At 40.5% G+C, this 20,773-nt stretch overlaps 1 protein-coding gene across 6 annotated transcripts in view; it reads left to right on the top strand.

The window, feature by feature from the left end:
* Positions 1 to 1,703: 1,703 nt before the first annotated feature.
* Positions 1,704 to 20,773, top strand: part of HIPK3 (homeodomain interacting protein kinase 3) — a 93,210-nt gene continuing 74,140 nt past the window's right edge. For 2 of the 6 annotated variants that reach the window (XM_024559068.4, XM_024559067.4), the window contains exon 1: positions 1,704 to 2,256. The gene's annotated coding sequence lies outside the window, so the exon portion shown is untranslated. Of the gene's footprint in view, positions 2,257 to 2,621; positions 3,026 to 20,773 lie in introns of those variants that run through there. The other 4 variants (XM_024559070.4, XM_024559069.4, XM_045193982.3 and 1 more) reach the window with 3 other exon arrangements.

Raw genomic sequence — 20,773 nt, 5'->3', positions numbered from 1 at the left:
GGCAATGCAATGGTTAAGAAAAGGATGACAAAAACCCTTCCTGGAATTTACATGTCTCCTGTGTCTCAAGTACCAACCTCAGGAAAGGAAGGGGGAAAAAAAAAACGTTCCCATTTTCACCTTCTTCATAGATATAGCAATGCCACATAACAGGAGAATGGAAGCCTTCAGTTACAGGTGATCTAGAGAAATGCTTTGCAAAAATTCTGAAAATTTGAAATTCTAGTGGAATATGTTTAACTTATTTTCTATCACTGTAACTTTTTCCTTTTGAGGAATGTTTTCATCCTTTTTTTTTTTGGTTCTTTCCACTATTGTTTTAAAATCAAAAGTAAATAATACTATGTTAAAAGAAATGGCTACATGCAGCTATCTCTCTGAGGGACACTCACAGTTTTTCTATTTTGGAAGACGTTTCAGCTGGTTATCCTATCTTTCCTTAACTTGAAGAAAACATCTGCTACTTGAAAATTTTATTTCCAACTGTCTGCCTTCCCAATTTCCGACTGTATGCCTTTCTCTTTTAAAGGCGCCTTCCAAAATACTCCCAGTTTGTAAAGCAGAGAGTAAATGTTTGGTATTAAATATGCAGCAATTCGCCACTCCCTTTGCCCTACCCCAGTTACTGCAACAGAAAATATCTGGATATAAATAGGTATGTGGTAGATTCAACCCTCCTAGAGAAGATTATGAGGGGAACAAAGGGCATTTGCATTGCTCAGAGAAAGGTGTTCAGTCCCCAAAAGTTAAACATTAATTCAGAACAAAAGGAAACTGTTAAAAAAAAAAAAAACCCACAACAAAACACCTCGGGATGAAAGGTACTTAGGTCGGGTCTCCTAAGGAAAAGGAAAGGAGTGTACCAGGGCTTTGCTGTATAACCTTGGGCAGGTCACATAAACTTCTTTGAACCCCTGTCCTAGCTTAAGAGTTTGGATCAAAGATCTCTGTATTTTCTTTCGTCTCTAAAATTCTATCGTTCTATGATTACGTTGTTTGAGACGGGCCGTTTTGTTGATTTCCCTGTCTCCGGGAGGGAGGTAACTAATCCTTGGTAGTGGAATTGACAACGTGATGGAGAATTATCCACGCAGAGGCGGGTTACCTTCACATTTCCAGGTGTTTGGATCCTCGAGACCCTTTTGGAAAATTTCCAAGAGGGCCTTTCCCCTGTTCTTTAACCTGACTACAATTCTCTTGACTCTTTGGGACGGGAGAGCGGGAAGGACCTATGTTAGATTGGGATTGTTCACTTGACTCAACATTTCCCCTTTCCTTATTTTTGGGCCTTAAAAGAAAAAAAACGCCAAAAAAACCAAACAGATCTTAAAGGGGTGAAAGGGGAAACTATGATTACAGGATCTTGAAAAGCTTGCCAAAACCCCTCGCAAGCATTATCATCCTTTGGTGGTTAGGATCTTTCTAAAAATACGTATTTTTGGCGGAGTGGGCCTAGGGAAAGCGAGGTTTGGAACAGCAGAGGGGGCACTGGCAGATGCTTCCTTTGCAGGACCGGTGGTGTAAGGGAGCGCTGGGTGGGATCTACGCCCGCCGCCAGGCGGGCTCCGAGCTACTAGGGCGCGGCAGCGAGCAAGCAGGCGGGCGGGCCCCGGGGAGGGGCTTCAGGGAAGCGCCGCTGCCGGAGCGGAGCGGGCAGCCCGGCTCAGCGCGCAGTGCGCCCGGGCAGGCGGTGGCGCTGCGGAGGCGGCTGCTGAGGCCAGCGGGCGCAGAGGAGGGGCCGGAGACTGGGGCGGCTGGCGGCAGCTGCCTCGGTGACGACTGCCGGCAGCGCGGAGGCCAGAGGAGACCAAGCGGCGGGCCCCGCGGTCTTCGTCTCTCCCGGCAGTCTTCCTTCTCCTCCTCTCTCGGCAGAGGCGTCAGGAATGGGCCCCAACTGCCGTGGGCCCCGCACCCCGCGCCTCCCGTAGGCCCCAGCAGTCGGAGGGTGGCCTTCGCCCCAGCCAAGCCCAGCCAAGCCGTCCCCACCCCAAATCCCCGGGAAGAAGATGAGGGAGACGGGCCCGGAACTCAGCAGCCAGAGCAGCAGCAGCAGCGGTCGGGGGAGGGTGTTTCGCCGTTTCCTCTTAGCCGCCAGGACAAGATGGCAGCGGCCGCGGAGAGGGGCTGAGCCCGGGCTGGGTGGTGCCGCCTGCTGAAGCGCCTGGCTCCCTGTCCTCGGCACTGCCCCGCACCCCACCCCGGACATGCTCAGGGCTGCGGCTGCCCGAAGAGGGGAGAGCGCAGGCCTCTAGGAAGGTAAGGGAGCAGGGCAAGGGGTGGGGGCACTAGCTCATCCGAGGGGCCAGTGCCGTCGGGCTAGGGCGCCCCTTATCGGGATCCCTGCCGGGCAGACACTTCCCGGGCGGCGCGTACTCGTCGCACGTTCTGTAGCCCATCTCTGTGCCCTCCTGCCGCGCGCTTCGGCTCTGGCCTCCGCCGGGCGGCGGTCCGGGCGTCTCCCTAGGGGCTGGTGCGGCCCCGTGTCGGAGGCCGCGCGTGGTTCCTGCGCGTGGTGGCGCAGCCTCCGGGAAGCCGCTCTTGGGCCAAGCCTCTCCTTGCCAAGGTTGCGCAACGGCTTTTCCCAGCAACCAAAGTTTTGTTTAGTCTCACAGGGTGCCTCTTCCCCCATCGCAGCCATAGGCCGTCACTACGGATACCTCTTGTCTTTCATTAAGGGGAACAAACACAAACACAGGCACGCACGCAACTGGAGCGCCCCAGCCCATGGCTGCGTCCCTGGCTTTGTGGCCCAGTCACCGGCGTCGCAGAGCGGCGGGTTTGGAGGGTGTCAACTCCTGGGACGTGAGTGCGTGTGATTGTTGGGGAGGAGAAATGTGATCCGAGGCTTCGCGTCCCCTGTGGCTGCCGAGGAAGGCGTGGCGGCCGCGCGGCGGGGCTGTTGCCGGCATCTCTCGTTACGGTGGCGGCCGCCGCCTTCCCTTCGCCGTGCTGGGAGAACTCATGGAAGGCCCTGGGATGAGAATGTCTGTTTTCCCGTCGGGAGGGAGGAGTCTGTTTTAAAATGGTATGTTCAGCAAACCCTGTTTCTCAGTCTTATTTCTGCTTGAGTAGTTGGTCTAAAGGGTTTGTGTATGTGTCTGTGAATTACCTTGGACCTGTTACAAAGTAGTCCTAACACGTTCAGTCCTTGAACCGTGTTTTCACAACCTCTTGCTGCCCTGGTTAGAATTTATTTTCCACCTGTCAGTTCGCTGCTTCTAATTATAAAGAGCTTCTATTAGCAACAGTGGAGTTTTTCAGATTATCATCCAGTTTACAGGGAAATGTTATGGTTAATTCTGTTGCCAACTTTGATGGCTCTTTGGTACAGAGTCAGGAAAGGAAGCTGGTAAAACAGTCTGTGTTTGTGCTTGTGTGTTCCTTCTAGTAGTTTGGAGGTCGGCTGAATTCTTTTTACTTTTTTTTTTGGAGGGGTATTTGCTTGTTATCTGTAACTTCTGAAGTAGAATTACTACTGAAACCATTCCAATTTGTTTCAAAGTTTTAATTGCTGGGCGCTTAAAATTTTAAGAGATTCCCCTTTTGATCAAATTTTTGATGAAAACTTTTGAGTAGGATCGTTGGGTTTGTTCCCAACTAAAACATTTTAATCCTGCATTCTCATTTAATTTTTCAGAAGCTGGGCAAGCCTCAACATATGTTTGATAAGTCTAGATTCTGCTTATGTTTTCAGGCGCAGTGCTAATTTTATACAATGAGCCATGATACGGTTTTGATAGGTCATGATTAAACAGTATTTAAATAAAATATGACTGAGCTTTTTAAAAAGACTTTTATAGTTCTGTTTGTTACCTTACGCCTTCATGCCACTTGACAGTAATTGAAAATGTAACCAACCAAATAAAATTCTTCACGTTTAAATCAACGAGGCGTTTCTTGGCATATTTATGGGTGCATTCATAAAGTGTAGGGAGCTATTATTTGTGGAATGTAATGTTTAACCTTGTTGAAGATTATTTTTCTTTTATTTTTGAAACTTCCTTGTTTTTAATTGTGTTAAGGTAGAGGTGTGTTGAAATAGTTGATTGAGATTTGGACATTTCATTTTTTTGGTCATTATGGGAAAATTGAACAACAGTTTGTTAATTTTTCTTTCTACTCCAGAGAAAATTTTTCTAAAAAAAAATTCTTAGATTAAAACCATGTTTTAAAAAGGTAAGACGAGCTTGAAATCTAGAACAGAACCAGCCATTAAATGTTTTAAATTTATATTTGGACATTGCTGACTGCAGTAGCTAAACATACATATTAGGCAAGCAGATCATAACATGGTGAGCCAGTCTTAGTTTATTGTCATAATACCTTTTCCATTGAACTACTCATTATCTTGCTTGTAAACCAGTCATTGGCTTCTGGGCATGGAGTTTCAGAGTCACATAAAAGTGGATGGTTTTTATGAGATAATTCTTCTTGTAAACATGCTTGAAAAGAAGCTTCAGATCATACTGTTTTAATTTTTGGGCTGTTCTGTCATGGGTGCCATAAAGTAAGGTGCAAATTACAGAGGTAGGTGGCTGTACTAGCATGGCAGGACATGTAAATATTTGTTTACTACAAGGTGTTCAAAGCCCCCTTGCAACTTAAACAGCAACAGTTGTCAAGTGAACTTTTTTATTGAGCTTGTGTTTTTAATATTTGATACGTGAACACTGAAGGTGTATATATATAACGAAGGGGATAAGGGACACATGCATATTTCAGAATGCTGAAACTGTTTCCCATACATTGAATGGAACATTTGTTTGCATGTTATTTTCCATTTGAATGCCTGAATGACTTATTCTGGTCACTTTTTAAAAGTGTTTATTTTTTTAAAGATTTTATTTATTTATTTTTAGAGAGAGGGGAAGGGAGGGACAGAGAAAGGAGAGAGACATCTATGTGCCAGAGATAAATCGATAAGTTGCCTCTTGCACACCCCCAACTGGGGACCTGGCCCACACCCCAGCACCTGGCCCACAACCCAGACATGTGGCCTGAGCTGGAATTGAACAGGCAACCTTTTAGTTTGCCGGATGACGCCCAACCCATTGAGCCCCACCAGTCAGGGCTTATTCTGGTAACTTTTGAAGTTAACTTTATTTTGTTTGTTAAGAGGAGTTAACTTTCTTAATATGCTGTTCTCAATCCAGCAGCTCCCCAAGGGTGGTGACACAGTAGGTTCGAATTGCATTATTGGTGGTTATGGTGATTCAAAGGCATAAAAAATGTCATTTCCACTGCAGCTTTACATCTGCATTTGGAGATGGCAATACTTATAGGGTGTTTGTTCTAAGGAACTTTGAAGTTCTCCATATTTAAAATACCTCTAGAGTTATTCTTGCATCTTAACTATTAGAGAACACAAAATGACTTGCTGTATGATGATACTGTTGCTGCCAAAAGTAATGTCCATGTAAAATTTCGGGGTTTGCAGCTGCCCTAATTTCCTAGTGTCTGAATTGAGACTTCTAATGTGGTATGTTTAACTTGGAAATTACTTCTAGACAGACTACTAGAATTTTGTTAAAATGGAGGAATCTATCAATATATTGTATTGCTTTTTAAAAGTTGCCTCTCTTGTCCCACACAACTTTCTGAAAGCTTTGTCATGGGTAATCATTTTTCTGTGATAAAATGGGAGCCTCAAGAAATTGCTCTAAATGTCCTTACTGGTTCTGGGTCCAGCTGCTTAAAAAGTGTATCTTGCCTGGTACCTTTAAACACCTAGAATTGAATAGGGACATAAATACAGAGTAGAAGTTTTAAATCAGTGGAGTCTTTTAGGGTAGCCAGAGCACTTAATGTGACCAACTTAGGGAAGTACAGCCCACTTCTCTTGGTTGGCTTGGTATAATTAAGAGTGGTTTGGGGGAAATACCTTAATATTAGTGTGTTGATTCTGTAGCTTTGTCATAGCTGTTGTTTTGGACTTTATCTTTAAAAACATTTTTTTAAGATTATTTTTATTTTTATTGATTTTAGAGAGGGAGAAAAGGGGGTGGAGAAAGAGCAAGAGAGATGGAGAGTGAGAGGGAGGAAGAGAGAAGAAAAACATCGATTTGTTGCTCCACTTATGCATTCACTGGTTCATTCTTTTGTTTGTATGTGCACTGCCTGGGGATCGGACCCACAACATTGGGACGATGTGCTAACCGACTGAGCTACCCGGCCAGGGCTGGACCTTATCTTACTCACTGTTAGGACCGAGCTAGAATAGAGATGGGGGTTGTATGTTATATATATTATTTACCCAAGTGTTTGTCAAATTAGACCTTGACCTATTTGGCAGTTCAGGCTGTTCTCCTTCGTTGATACTTGGGCTGTGTCTCTACGCAAAGGCAGCACATTGCCTCGATTTCGAGGCACACCACTGTGTCCTGAGGGTCTTAGAGCCTCTACTCTTCCTACTTGGAAGTTAAAAGAACTGGATGAACATTGAAAATACCATATTTTTCGAGTGCTATTTGTGGTTAGGGAAAGGTAAGTCATTTAACTAACTTTGTCCTTTATGTTTAGAAGTTAATGCAAAATCAGTACTTTTGAAAGCTGTATTTTTCCAACAGAAAGGCTTTGAAGTGAAACAAACCGAGGACAATATTTTTTACCTTAAATGTATTTTGTTATCATGACCCCCAAATTTTCTCTAATTGAATTTTTTCTTCCTGTGGGAGAGTGAATGAGAGGGAAGGTAGTGGGGCAGGGAAGGTAGAGAGGCAGGTATGGTAGAAGACGCTGGGCCACAGTCAGGGGGAAGCTGGTTTATTAGATCTGGGAGCCTTCAAAATCTGTTTTGACTTGAATGTTGAAATTGCTGGAGACCAAAGTTCACTTCGTTATAGTCAATTAAATATTGTGGTAGCGTGGGGGAAAGATTAAGAATGTGCTTTGACACCTGCTAAGTGATCAGTCTTGTGAAATAGTATCTGTTTATCATCCTCCACCAGTTTCTTAAGTCCTCCTCCTCTCCCTCTTTGTGTCTTTTGTTTTTCAATCTAAAAGACTCTTTTTCCTTATTGTAGAATTTTGGGAATATAAACTTTCTATCTAATTTTAAAAATATTACATTATAGGCCTGACTTAAAATCAGAAGTGTGAAGAACGTAGAACATATATTTCTATTAAAATGAGTTTGATTTATGGGAATACTTTTTTTGGTCTTTGGAAGTCCTGAATGATAAAACTAAGATGCACGTAACATATGAATTCGGGTTTTTCAGACTGAAGTAAAACCCTGACTTCTCTGTCAGTCACACAGTCCTTTTTTACTGTCTGGGAAAAATATTTCTTCTTTTAAAGCTTAGGTTTGCAGATACACTTTTTATGTTGCATTTTCTTTTCTGTTTTGTCATTTTTTTAAAAACAAAAACATTGCACCTAAAAGAAGTGGAGATTTAGTGAAGAATAATAAAGAGAAATGTAGTACTTTGGTCATTTGAACTGTACTTTTCCCTTTAGGTAAGGACCTACATTACGAAAGTTGAATTTTAGTGTATAACTCTTGGTCACATTGAAAAATAAAGGATTGGCAGGGTGGCCAGGTAAATTCTTTTTTGTTTTACATAATTGTTAATGCTGAAGCACCTTTTCTAGTATGAGAAAATTATTTTGGATAGATATTGAAATAATCAGATGAACAGATGTAAGTCACTCCCTCTCCAGTTTAAAATTTTATAGCCACTTATTACAGATTATATTTGGTTACATATGGCTTACCAAGAAAACAAGATTTGATAAATGATGTGAAACTTGGCTGCATTTGACTAACCAATTATTCTAGTTTAGAAAATTTTAAAAAGTATTTGACTTTTTCAAAGCATTTATATTACCTTTAGATTCTTTAGCTTCCCCCTACTTAGTTGCATATAACTCAAGTTAAAAAATATTTTACAATTTTGGAAAAACAAAATTGCCAGCTTTGACACGTTTGCAGAAAAGTACTTGCTTAGAAAATGTTTCCTACACTGTAAAGCACTTATATAAAGGCCTAAAAATTTCATCTGTATATATTTTGATGGTGTTATCTGTTTAATAATACAAGAGTCTCGTAGCTTGGGTAAACTATACGACTTTAGGTATATAATGCTACAGTCTTAAATAGTTAATAAGTAAGGTAGTGTGATAACATATTGAAAATTGAACCTGACTTTCTAGAGACATTTCTTCTAATGTATAATTTAAATTAACACTTCTGAGGCTTTAAATACGTAATTTATTACAGTTTCTATTGAGATTAAATAGGGTATAGTGACAGAATCAATGAAAATTACAGGTTATGATGCTATACTTCCTCACAATCTCAAAAGAAAACCAAACCAAACCATGTTTTTGGCCAACTTATAATCAGTTTTACTGGAGAAGGAACAAGTATCTTTGTGGTATAGTACTTGTGTTTTAATATATTTTAGTTATAAAGATAAGAATAGTATTGGGTTAAAAAATACTAGATTTTTAATCTGTTTAGCATACTTTAAATATTTTTGTATAGCTGGATCACAGACTGAGTGTAAATAAATGAAAAAGTTTTCAATGGATGGTAAAACAATGGTAAGTCACTGTTTTGAGCAAGTAGTAGATGAAATTAGCTCAGTACCATAAGTTTGTTTCTGTGTATGTGTACATGAGTTGAAAAACACTGCCTGAGAAAAAGAATGGTTTAAATAGAGCATAGTCGTGTTTCGTAAGACTGTTAATTTCATTTTGTTATGACATATTTAAGCTACCAGGAACAGTTCAGGTTTTTGTTTATTTATTTTTGATCCTCACCCAAGGATATATTTATTGATTTTAGGGAGAGGAAGAGAGAGAGAGAGAGAGAGAAATATTGATCAGTTGCTTCCAACCTGCAACCTAAGTATGCGTCCTGACTGCCCTCACTGGGGATTGAACTCTCTTCCTTTGGGTGTGCAGGGATGACTCTCCAACCAGCTGAACTCCTCAACCAGGGCTAGTTCCTTTTCTTAAAGTTGTGCGTTAGTATTTACCACTCTTACCACAAAAGCAAAAAAAAGTCATTTAAAAATATGAACCATGCCGTGGCTCCTGTGGCTTAGTTGGTTGGAGCGTCGTCTTATAGAGCAAAATGTCGTGCGTTTGATTCCAGTCAGGGCTCGTGCCTAGGTCTCAGGTTCAGTCCTGTCTTGGGTGCACGCGAGGAGCGCCTGATCAGTATTTCTCACATTGAGGTTTCTCTCCCTCTCTCTTCCTGCCTTCCCCTCTCTCTAAGATCAATAAGCATGTCCTTGAATGAGGTTAAAGAAAAAAGGTATAGCCATCTTGAAATTGTTTCCCTTTACTCTGGTTTGAAGAAAATGAAGTGCTTCAATTTATAACCTATTACAAGGTAACTTAATATTGCATTTTAGGAAAAGGTTATATTTAAAAATATAAAATAGTATCTGAACTGTTTCTTCAGGTCAGAAACAATGTCTTAAAGATTTTTATATTCCTAAAGTGCTTAATAGACATTGGGGGATAAAAGTAATCAAATACAGGCATGCTATATTCTACCTATTGTAACTACCTTAAAGCAGGGGTGTCCAACCTTTTGGTGTCTCTGGACCACACATTAGATACATTGTGACATTTAATCACAAAAAAATCTCAGGATGTTTTAAGTAAATTTATGATTTTGTTTCGGGCTGCATTCACAGCCGTCCTGGGCTGCCTGCTGCCATAGGGCGGCAGGTTGGACACCCCTGCAAGTATAGCAGCTTTATTAAGTAGTTCGACAGGCACCTGACCAGACACCTGTGAATGTGTTATATAGACATTTGACTTCTGAAGACATACTCTACCCCTCACCTCTTTTACTAGCAGATGAGTCTGTTTCCCACATAGAGTTAAATAGGCATGGCTTTCCTCCAGATTTCCAACCTCTACCTCTGAACATAACTTGTACCAGTATTCATTGTGTTTTCACCACTGCCTCAAAGAAAGAAACATCCCCTTTTCCCTAGAATTACCCCCTATTCACTGTGTGGATTTCATCCCGAATTGTGTTTTTCAACACCTTGAGCCTGTCCGATAACTTCAGGCACCCCTCCCATTTTTTATTGGCCCCCTCTTTTTTTTTTTCAGCCTTTTAAAAATAGGTATCTAGGATCTTAAGTGGCCATCTTTTAATTGTGCCTCTTCAAGTCTGTGGACCCATTTTCTCTTTTCTGTTTCTTCCACACTTCTTAAATGTGTACTGTAGCCTCTATTTGAATTTCTGTTCACTTCTTCGTGGTTGGCAGTCTTACTCTGTCCGGGACACTCTACTGAAATTTCTCCTAAGCTCTCCATGGGTTTATTCATAGCTTACATATTTTTCCAGAAGATTGCATCTGTAGTGTACCCTACTCACTTGTGAGCTTTCAGTTCATCTTTTGAAATATGATCTCATTGTTTCCCCCCATAGGTGGCTCAAACTGAATTATCTATCTTATTTCCAAATGTTTCATTTTCTGTATTTTCTTTTTCATATTCTCATTCATTTCTGTTGCTGCTTATGTTTGAAATGTTAAATTTTAAAATATTTATTCTTAAAAATCTTCACCCAATGATATGTTTATTGACTTTAGAGAGAGAGTGAGGGAGAGAGAGAGAGACAGAAAGAAACATCAATGAGAAAAAGCAGCATCGATCAGTTGCCTCCCATACGCGCCCTAACTGGGGCTTGTACTCGCAATCTAGGTATCTGCACTGACTGGAATTGAACCTGTGACCTTCATTGTATGGGTCGATGCTCCAACCGAGCCACCTGGCTGGGGCTTAATACATTTTGTTATGGTAGGTGGATTTCAAAGAGCAATTTAGTGGGATAATTTTTACTTCTTTCAATTTGCAAGGTTTCTGTGAATAACATTTTAAGTGTTAACATTGTTATAAAATAACTGGGCATTTTATTATGTATAATTAATATGTAATCATTGCTTTTATGTCTGTATTTTGTATATTCTATCTAGCTTCTTATGCAAATGCCTGAAATATGGCATAAGGTCAGTTTGGGCCAATTTCTAGTTATTAAATGAGAATAGATTTCTGAACAGTAGATTGTAACTACTTTGTGGCCATTTTCAGTCAAATGATTTAGTGTATTTTTTTTTATTTTATTTTTAGAGTGAGGGGAAGGGAAAGAGTAAGAGAGGGAGAGAAACATCGATTTGTGGTTGCCTCTCACATACCCACTACTGGGGACCTGACCCACAACCCAGACATGTGCCCTGACTAGGAATCGAACCGGTGACCCTTTGGTTCACAGTCCACCACTCAGTCCACTGAGCCACACCAGCCAGGGCCAAGCTTGTTGGACATTTGATAAAATTATGAATCTAGGATTGAACTTCCTCTGTTGATTTTAGTTGTCTCAAAGGTAGATTAAGTTAGGTCGTGTTCTGGTAAGGATCATTTTACCTTTGCCTTCTCTGCCTTTAATATTTCATACTCATCTTTAAAAGTTTCACGTATTTTTAAAACAAGAAACACAAATTTCATGGTGGTTGTTGGGGTAGATTTCCCATAAAGTGGAAAGTAAATCATTTGGCTTTCTATTAAGGGAGTTGTCATAACCCAAATTGATAAAACTGTTAACTTTTATTTGAAATGTCTACAAAACAGTCATGTTCATATTTTTTCCCCTGTATCCTTTTCCTAACAATCCATTGGAAGGTATTGGTAATCATAGATATTGTGTGATGAGTTTAAATAAAATTTTCTTTTGTACTTAAGTTTTGTAAACTAGATTTGACTTGTTAAGCTTAAAGTTTACTTCAAGAAAGAGTGCTTTGGTGAATTTTTTATTTTTAGTCAGCTTTTCTGTCAGTATTTCCATTTCTTGAGTTTTGGTATTATATAGCTTGAAAAAAATCTAGAAAATTATATGCTTCAGTAAGAATAGTCCTTAAATGCTGTTTTTCATGAACTCTTTCTAGCCTTTCTAGAATAAAGATTTACGTTGGCAAGGTGATTTCTAGCAGCTTTGAAATGTGCACTGAGTCATTTTCTGTTCCAAAAGCTGGAATTTTTTGCTAAGTCAGATGGAGCTTGTTGTTTAACAGGCTGATCTGTGTTACAGTCAACACATTCCCTGGATGCTTTGTCCACAGCGCTGCTGGAAAATACCCAGGACTACAGTGTTTTCAAATACATGTTTTGTAGGCGCCTCGACAGCAGGTTTATTTTATGAAGTTTTCCAATATGTGGTGGTTCGTTTATGTGAAAATGCTGCTTATGTGAAATGTTTTAGTGTAAGTTTCTGGATAGAATGCTGGTAAAATAACCTGTTAATGATGCAGGTGTTTAAAATATTGAGATTTAAATGGCCATTGGAGAGTTAAACTCATTTGCTACATGCCAAAAACTTATTTGATTGTGTATCCTATCTTTTAGTTCTAAGAAGACATGTTATTTTGTCTTTTATAAATACATACTTAAATTACAAAGAAATTTAGAAATATCAGTAAGTGGTTTGACTAGAAACTACTTTTTAGTGTCTAAATATTGCTAGCTATGTAGTTCCATTTTTTAAATCCTGTTGTAGAGCCCTTTTTAGACCAATACTAGGGTTCTCTGTCTTTTCCAGAATGAAAAGTCCTTCTTATTTTCAACTTTATTGGACCACATAGCGAAATTCTACTTTTAGTCTCTATTGATTGAAGAAATTATATAATGACTGTAAGTTCCAAAAATTGTGAACTAAGTAATACTTTTAAATGAAAAGCTTTTCTTTTCAGTGCTTATGAATACTTTTTTATTAATGCTGGCAGATGATCCCAGAGATCAGGCTGGTGTGCCTGATCATTTTAGGTTTTTGGTAATTTGGGCCATGCCTAAGATATTCAACAGTTCATTCCCAAATGTGTAACCCTTGAAGAGCAGCCTTGTGCAAGAAAAACATTGTTTTGTGCCTGTCACTCATTCTTCTTTTCTGTTTATCACTTGACAAAAATTCAGGTATACAGAAAAGTTACAAAAATAGTACAAAGAATTCCTACATATCTTTAACCTAGATTCTTTAAATGTTACTATTTTACCCCATTTGCCTTTACCTTTTCTCTTTGTATCTGTATTACTTCTCCCCCTGAACTATTATAAGTTGCAGACATAATGTCCTTTTATTCAGTTTTTTCCTAAAAGTTTTTATGTCTCTGTAGTTTTCTGTAATCCAAAAAGTGTCTCAGTCTTTGTGTTGCTTCCTGACATTGACATGACAAATGCTACCAGGTGGATTTTTTTTAAAGAATGGCCTTCAATTTGGATTTGTTTTCTTGTGTTTAGGAATGTCACAGTGAAGTGTGTTCCTCTTAGTACATCATATCAGGAGGCACATGATGCTCACGTTGGTCATTCCGTTAAGGTGGGATCTGCTGGTTTCTTCCTTTAGATTAATATGTATCTTGTAGTCATGCGCTTTGAAGCTGTGTAAATGTTAACTCTCAAGGGTCTTGCAAGATAAAAATTAGCTACGGATGCTGGCGGAAGATAGGAGATAAAGGACTTTTTTGGGGGGTGGTAAGGTCAGAGATAAAGGACTTTTTTATTTATAGTGATAGCAGTAGTCAGTCAGTATGTCAGTATTTGCCCTAGTTCCCCAACTCCATTCCCACAGGGTGATGTGAATGGGACCAGGTGACTTATGCAAAAAAGAAGTTACATAATAGGAGTTACATAATAGGAGTACCAGGCTTAGGAAACTTGAATCTTCTACTAGGGGCAATAAGCCTGCCTGACATTTGCCCAAGAGGGAGTCATAATCTTTATTTTACTGGGCATTAGTCAGCCTGTCCTTTGCTCAAGAGGAAAACATTATTTCTACCTTACAAGGCCAATATACAAATATCATTGAGAACATACTCCAGAGCAAAGACGTGCAATACAGGGAGAAATATGAGAGTCCCACAGTGAACTGTCTCCCAACAATAAAATCCTATTATTCAAACTTTCACCCACTAGTTTTTGTACCCATTGATAATTATTGTTTGAATCAGTTATGACTGTTGCCAGATGGTGAATTTTTTTTTAAAGATTTTATTTATTTATTTTTAGAGAGGGAAAGGGAGGGAGAAAGAAAGGGAGAGAAACATGGATGTGTGAGAGATACATCAGTCGGTTGCCTCCCGCACTCCCCCATCTGGGGACCTTGCCTGCAACCCAGGCATGTGCCCTGGCTGGGAATCAAACTGGCGGCCTTTCGCTTACCAGCCAGCACTCAATCCACTGAGCCACACCAGCCAGGTGCCAAATGGTAAATTTTCAATTCTATCATTCCCTTACGTTTATTTAATTTTTTCTCTTTCCTGTCTTATTCCTCAGGTCTCTCACTCCTGCCCTCTGGGATAACTTCCAAGTAAACTCCCTGAATACAGGCCTTTCTTTAAGATTCTACATTTAAGAGAACTCAGGCTAAGTCACAAGGAACCTCAAACTCAATATGTCTAAAATTGAGTTCAGTGTTTCCTCTAAATTGTCCTTTTGCTTTGCTTTTTATTCATTCATTTATTAAATAAAAAATACATTTATCGAGAGAGAGAGAGAGAGAAATGGAAACATCAATGTGAGAGAGAAACATTGATTGGTCACTTCCCATACATGCCCTGACAAGGGAGAGAATCCACAGCCTAGCTGTATGCCCTTTGGTGTACAGGACAATGCTCCTAGCAACTGAGCCATCCCGTAAGGGTTGTTTTATTTTTTAAACATTTTCTATATTATTATTTGGTGATTCATTTTTCTTTCTTTTTTTTTTCCTTTGGTTTTTTTGGTGATCGGTTTTTCAAGCCAGAAACATGGTCGTGTCATCTCCTTCCTTTCTTTATTCCTCACCAGGTTCTGTGGTTCTTTCTTCTTCCTACCTGTTGGCAGTCAGTACTTTCAACTTCATTCCCTTGACTAACAGTAGTCTTTCGGGTGTTGCCATTATTGTTCCTTTTCAGTTTATCCTTCACAAACTTGTCAGAGTGATCTTTTAAAAATACAAATATGAGGCACCCTATCACCCATAACTCCTTAGCCTGGAAGACAAGGGTCTTTAAGATCTGTGTCTTTTCTTTTAAAGCTGTGCTTCTTCTTAGGGTTTATCCTTTTCTTTAGCTGCCCCCTCTACTGGCAAGTTAGTGTTCTAGTGCGGAGATTGGCCAAATTTCTTACAGGGCCAGATGGCAAATATTTTAGGCTTTGCAAGCCACATGTGGTTTCTGTTGCATACTTTTTTTTCTTTTAACAACCCTTTAAAAATGTAAAAAACATTCTTAGCTTTTGGGCCATACAAAAATAGTCTGGGTAAGATTTGGCCAACCATAATTTGTGTGTCCCTGTTCTGGCCAAATAAAGCTAGTGTATCATGTATTTCATTAGTCTCTGCCCTTATATATGCGGTTGGTTGGTGCTGCACGGAATATCCTCTCCTACACAGCTGACTTCTTCACATCCTCCTTTCAAATTTAGCTCATAGGTTAACTTCTTACTGAATCCTTTTGTGCTCCTTTAGCGCATATGTTAATCATCCCCTTTTCTTTGCCACCTGAACCCTTATGGTGCTGCTGTCACTATGAGGTAGTTATTCATATGCATATGTTTGCCTCTTGCTAGGAGTTCATTGATGAAAAAATGTTTGTTTATTGCTTATTCTTCCCTTTCCTAAATGTCTTTACTTGATTTGAATTTTTAAAAATTACACTTAAGAGGGTAAATGTTACGTATATTTTACCACAATTTTTTTTACTTTAAATAACTTTTTAGAAAGGTTTTATTTATTTATTTTAGAGGAGAAGGGAGGGAGAAAGAGAAGGAGAGAAACATTGATGTGTGAGAGAAACTTCAGTTGGTTGCCTCTTGCATGTGCCCCTACCGGGGACTGACCCACCACCCAGGCAGGTGCCATGACAGAGAATGGAAACAGAACCTTTCTCTTTGCAGGACGACACTCAACCAACTGAGCCATGCTGGTCAGGGCAACCTTTTATTTTTTAATGACACTTGACATACAATATTATATAAGTTTCAGGTCTACAGTCTAGTGATTAGACATAATTATATAACGTGTTAAGTGATCATCCCAGTAAATCAAGTACCCATCTGACACCATACATAGTTATTACAATATTATTGACTGTATTCCTAAGCTGTACTTTACATCCCCATGACTATTATGGAACTACCAATTTGTATTTCTTTTATTATTTTCTATTTTTTTTAACACTTTCTTTTTTTATTTATTCTAGAGAGAAAGGAAAGGAGGGAGGAAGAGAGGGAGATAAACAGTGACGGGAGAGAAACATTGATTGATTGCCTTTTGTATGCCTTGACTGGAGGCAGAACCTATAGGCCAGGCATGTATCCTGACCAGGAAACAAACCTAGCCTTTTGGTTTGTGGGACAAAGACCAACCAATTGAGCCACACTGGCCCATGCCCAGTTAGTATTTCTTAATCCATTCACCTTTTTCACCCATTCCCCACCCCCTTTGCAATGGGCAACCATCAAAATGTGCTCTGTATCCATGTGTCTATCTCTGTTCTACTTATTTGTTAATTTTGTTTTTATAAATTCCATTGTTCACAGATGTGTGTTTATTGCCATTTTATTATTCATATTTTTATCTTTTTTCTTCTTCTTCTTAAAGAAGACCCTTTAACGTTTTACGTAAAACTGGTATGGTGGTGATGAAGTCCAAGAGGGTTGATCTTGTTTGGGATTCTCTGCACTTCTTGGATGCGAATGTCTATTTCCTTCACCAGGTTAGGGAAGTCTTCTGTCGTTATTTTTTTACATAGGTTTTCAATTCCTTGCTGGCTCTGTCTCCTGCCACTCCCATGATGTAAATGTTGGTTCTCTTGAAGTTGTCCCAGAGGCTCCATACACTGTCTTCATTTTTATGGATTCTTTTTTCTTGTCTTTTCTGCTTCCTTATCTTCCAGATCTCTGATTTGATCCTCTGCTTCAGCTACGCCATTGTTGATTCCTGATAATGTAGTCTTCATTTCAATTAATATATTCTTCATTTCTGACTGGTTCTTTTTTATATTTTCTAGTTCATTTTATGTTTCCTGTGTCTTTGTTAAGGTTCTCACTATGTTCATCTACTCCTCCCCTAAGTTAGTTGAGCATCCTTATAACCAGTGTTTTGAACTTTGCATCTAGTAGATTGCTTGTCTCCATTTAGTTTAGTTTTTTTTCTGGAGTTTTGTTCTGTTCTTTTATTTGGGACATACTTCTTTTTCCCCTCATTTTGTCAGCCTCCCTGTGTTTGTATCTCTGTGTTTAGTAGAGCTGCTATACCTCCTGGGTGTGGTAGTATGGCCTAATGTAGTAGGGTTCTGTAGGTCCAGTGGCACTGCTTCCACTGTCACCCAACCTGGGCACTCCAAGTGCCCCTCCCCCTCCTGCCCCTTGTAGGCTGTGTACACCCTCCTGTAGTAGTTGAGCCATTTATTTATTTTCATTTCTGTTTGAGCCATTTATTTATTTTCATTTCTATTGAATTTATTGGCGTGACATTGCATAATAAAATTACATGTTTCAGGTATACAATTCTATAGTACGTCATCTGTATAGCATATTGTGTGTTCACCACCCCAAGTCAAATCTCTTTCCATCACCATTTATCCCCCGTATACCCTCTTCTACCTCTACCCAACCCCCTTGTAGTTGAGCCTCTATTGCTGTTGCCACCTCAGTGGGAGGGATTCACCCCCCAGACTGATTGGTTACAAGGACTGGCAGGGACCACTGCAGAGAATAAGCTGTGCAGGGGCCCATCCCACAGATCAGGACTTAATGTCAGTGGGGCTCTAGTGCCTGCTGTGTTGCCCCTTGAATGTATTGCTTGTGGAGATGGTGGGGTGGTGCTTTCACATGGTCTGAAGCTGTCCACCCAGTGCACTGGTTTTGGTGCATCTCAGGAAGTGCAGAGAAAGGCCAGCCACCACCTGTGTTGTGCCCACGGTCGACGGCACAACAGAGTGATCTACATGTGACTGCTACTTGTGCTGGGCTTAGAGGTGCCCGGGAGAGGCCAAGCTCTGAACCAAGGCTGACTGCTACTAGTGTTGGGCCTGGGATCACCTAGTGAGAGATATGGGGCATGTGGAGGCCAGATGCTGCTTGTTTGAGAGATTTGGAAATAGCTTGAGTGGGTAAGTTGGGTGGACATGGGTCTTAGTTAATCACCCGGGCAGGGCTAATGATGTTAGCCAAGTTGATGGAGGCTCAGATAGGGTGCATCTTCCTGGCTTGTCGGGGGAGGGCTCAGAAAAGGAATAATGGCCTCTGCCAGAATGTCTGTCTGGGATAATGCTGCCCCTGCAACTCTTGGCTCAAAGTCAGATAATTCAGTTCCTTTTCGTATGGCCCTTTGCTTTTTTAGCTGCAGCCTCCAGTGCTGGAGCTTAGAGCAAGTGAGGCAGAGTGAGTCCATGTGTGAGTCCTTTAAGAGGAATGCCTAGGACTCCAGCAGCCTTTTGTCTCACTCAGCCATAATTCCCACTGGTTTTTACAGCCAGAAGTTATGGGGATTTCTCTTCCTGGCACTGGAACCCTGGGCTGGGGGTGGCCTGGTATTGGGCTGGGACCCCTCACTTCTCAGAGGGTACCTCTGAAGCTGAGATATCCCTCCGGATCTTTATCTGCTACACATGGGTTCTGGGTCTCTGCCCCTCCTAAAACGTCTCCACGTGGCTTCTCCATTATATCCTTGGTCGTAGGACTTCCATTCAGCTAGATTTCAGGTAGTTCTGAATGAGGGATGTTCTGTAGTTTATTTGTAATTTTGATGTGGTTGGGGGAAGATGCAAGTGCCATGTTTACCTACGCCCCCATCTTGACTGGAAGCCTGGATTTAATCTACCACGGTTTTTTAAAGATTATTTTTATTTATTATTAGAGAGAGGGGAAGGGAGGGAGAAAGAGAGGGAGAGAAACATGGATGTGCATTGATTGACCAGTTGCCCCTCACATGTCCCCCACTGGGGACCTGGCCTTCAGTCCAGGCAACCCTGACTGGGAATTGACCGGCGACCTCTCAGTTCATAGGCCAGCACTCAATCCACTGATCCACGCCAGCTAGGGCTCTGCTATAATTTTTTTATAAGAAAAAATTGAAACTTCAGAATTGGCCCTGATTGGTGTGGCTCAGTTGTTTGGGTGTTTTTCTGCATGTTGAAGGGTCACTGCTTTGAGTCCCAGTTAGGGCACATGCCTGGGTTGTGGGCTCAGTCCTGGTCTGGGCATGTGCAAGAGGCAGCTGATCAATGTTTCTGGCATCGATATTTCTCTCTCTCTTTTTCCCCTCCCTTCCCCTCTCTCTAAAAATAAATAAATAAAATCTTTAAAAAATAAAAATAAAAATTGAGAACTGGCCCTTCAGGGTAGCTCAGTTGGTTAGAGCGTTGTCCTGATATGCCACGGTTGCAGGTTTGATCCTCTGTCAGGGCACATCCAAGGTACAACCAATGACTGCATAAATAACTGAATAACATCCGTGCTTCTCTTTCTCATTTCCTCTCTCTCTCAAATCAATAAAAAAAGGTGTAAAAATTGACAGTTGAACAAGTAAAAGAAAGTTGATTACGGGTAATGCAAGGCATTATTGTCTTTAATTAAATCTGTTTGTGATACCAGAGCACATTTGAAGGAAGAACCTGATTACAAACAGAATGTGTAGAAATTTGGCAGAAAATGATTCAGACTTTTCATATTGGCTAATGAATGTAAGGTAGTAAAATATTTCAATCTCTGCTTCCTCCCTCTCTTTTCAGAAGATTTGTAATATGCATAATAAGAAAAAGAAGTTTTATTTTGGCTAGTGTTAGATCCGTGCTCGTGGGCGTCGATATTGGTTACATGGCTGTTTTGGTAATTTTAAAATGACGTGAAGAATTTGGACAGAGTTCAGATGGGTCTTAAAGTTTTTTAGAGGAATGGAAAATAAAGCCCATTAATCAAAGTTAAAGTACCTTAGATTATTAAGCTTGAAGATTGGAAGCATAATGGGTGCTTTAACATGGGTCTTCACCATCCTCTGAGTGGTATTTTATAGGCAACTCCATCTCACAAAGGGGTAGAATTTCAAAACTTTAGTTTCTTAGTTGATAAGGACAAATGACAAATTCATGAGTAACAGTTGCAGAGGTATAACATAGTATATATGGCTATGAAAAATAATAGGAAATGGTATTTTACCGAATGAGTGTTTTGGATCCTAGGGACTTCAGCAGCTCCTTGGAATACTGTACTCTGTAAAATCTGTGAATGTGCACCGTAAATCCTGACTGGGGTGGCTCAGTGGTTGGGCATTGGCCCGCAAACAGAAAGGTTGCTGGTTTGCTTTCTGGTCGGGGCGCGTACCTTGGTTGCATGCCAGGTCCCCTGTTGGGGGCATGTGAGGGGCAGCCAATCGATGTCTCTCCTGTGTATTGATGTTTCTCTCCCTCTCTTTCTCCCTCCCTTCCCTTCTCACTAAAAATAAATAAATAAAATCTTCAAAGAAATATGCACTATAAAATACTCTTATTAGGTCATGAGTTTATCTGATGGAGGGTGGGAAAAGGGAAAGGCTAAATACTTAGATATGCCAGGGAGTCCCAGTGCTCAAGTTAATTAGTAATTTTGAATTGTTTTTTTGGGTCTGTTGTAACAGCTATCTCTAGCACCACTCCCATCCCCTTCTTCTTAGGTGCTGTGTATATTATGTGACATCCTATCTGTTTATTCTCTGAAGTCCCCTTTGAGATTGGTCCCACAGAGCAGTAGTTGGGTTATTGGTTGATGAGGGTTAATTACTTTTTCTAAGCTT

The sequence above is a fragment of the Desmodus rotundus genome, chromosome 5 (genome assembly GCF_022682495.2).
Source record: "Desmodus rotundus isolate HL8 chromosome 5, HLdesRot8A.1, whole genome shotgun sequence".
In the NCBI taxonomy this organism is placed as follows: Eukaryota; Metazoa; Chordata; class Mammalia; order Chiroptera; family Phyllostomidae; genus Desmodus; species Desmodus rotundus.
This window is presented reverse-complemented; position numbering and strand designations above follow the sequence as displayed.